This window comes from Cynara cardunculus (genome assembly GCF_001531365.2).
Source record: "Cynara cardunculus var. scolymus isolate 2C chromosome LG 1, CcrdV1, whole genome shotgun sequence".
NCBI classification, from domain to species: Eukaryota; Viridiplantae; Streptophyta; class Magnoliopsida; order Asterales; family Asteraceae; genus Cynara; species Cynara cardunculus.
In genome coordinates this window covers 23,684,852-23,686,253 of record NC_037528.1, presented here as the reverse complement: position 1 = coordinate 23,686,253, position 1,402 = coordinate 23,684,852, and the positions used below count along the sequence as shown (strand labels likewise).

General features: G+C 36.8%; 1 long non-coding RNA gene across 2 annotated transcripts; it reads right to left on the bottom strand.

Moving 5' to 3' along the window:
• Positions 1 to 271: 271 nt before the first annotated feature.
• LOC112502513 lies at positions 272 to 1,270 on the bottom strand. 2 transcript variants are annotated; one of them, XR_003067704.1, is made up of 3 exons: positions 1,107 to 1,270; positions 800 to 1,033; positions 272 to 705 (listed from the first exon to the last, which is right to left on the bottom strand). It is a non-coding gene; the product is annotated as an uncharacterized LOC112502513 (long non-coding RNA). The 2 variants fall into 2 exon arrangements; XR_003067706.1 differs by having other exon boundaries at positions 800 to 1,011.
• Positions 1,271 to 1,402: the final 132 nt, after the last annotated feature.

Here is a 1,402-nt window from a genome sequence, read left to right as displayed (position 1 = left end):
TTTCAAATATTAATTAATTTTTAAATATTAATTAACCCTTAATTAAGAAATCCGCCGATAATATAACCGGTTTAATTTTTCCGGCGGATTTCCGGCGGAAGTCAATAAAAGTTGACATTTTTAACTTCCACCGGAAATCCGCCGGAAAAATACCGGCGGAAAGCGTTCGCTGGAAATGCCCAGTTTTCTAGTAGTGTATCCATATGTGAAAATAAATCATCAAAAGCAATACACTTTATGATTTATTATCAAAATGTCCAAAAACCCCAAATATATGTGTTTCTCAAGATTTTTATAAACCCAAATGTGCAAGATATGCAATCTCATCAAATAACCAATAACGTTTGATAAATCTTAAAAAAAAAAACACTTTAAAACTCCAAAATAAACATTTTTGGCATTTATAAAGTTTTCACAAAACAAACTCACCTTGCTATGTTAGGTTAAACCTAGATTCCAAACCCAAATTTTTAGCTTCCACAACAAATATTCGAGTTCCACAAGTTAAGCTCCACAAGAACAACGGTCAAACCAAGAGACATTAAATATTTACACAAACTTCAAATCCACAAAAAGAATTCCAAACATCGAACTCAAAATACCCAAAAGAAGCTTCCCTTCTCAAATCTTGGAATCTCCCTCCATAGGCCTTCAATCCTTAACATCCACTTTCCATTTGCTCCTAAAACTTCTTAAAAATTGACCCTACATGGACAAGATCGCCATAGAAGAGAGAAAATGAAGAAGAGGAGGAGAATAGGAAAAAAAACCCCTAGAAAAATCAAGTTTAAAACCGAACTGGACATGCAAGGCTAGTTGTAGGGTGACATAAGTTGCACCAAAATGTCACATGTCCAACTCCCTTGGGAGCCTAGCCATACGGCTTAGGTCGCCCGATCGATCCTTGACGAATGTTCCCCGATGGTTTTTTGCTCAAGTGGCTTGGGTGACTTTTCCTATAGATTACGTTGCCCAAGAAATCGTCCAGACCCTAGAGTGTCCCCATTTCACCTGATTTTGATTTCACTTCAAACTAAAACATTCTAAGACCAAATATCACAACTAACCACTATTTATCAAAACTAATTGTTAAATCCCGAAATTACCTTAAATAAAATACAAGTGTTACTATTTTGCAGCAACTAAATGCAAGATTTGGTGGTTTCATCACTTGCTGGCAGTGCTGCTTATGGTGTAGAAAGGCTAGGTGTCAATTGCTAGTGGGGAGCTAATTGGCTTGACGAGGGCAAAAATTTGTGGTGGAAGGTGAAGTAGGAACGGTAGTGCTGGTCTCTCCCTCCCTCCCTCCCTCCCCCTCCTATATATATATATATATATATATATATATATATATATAGAGAGAGAGAGAGAGAGAGAGAGAGGTTGGTTCAAATAGAAACCA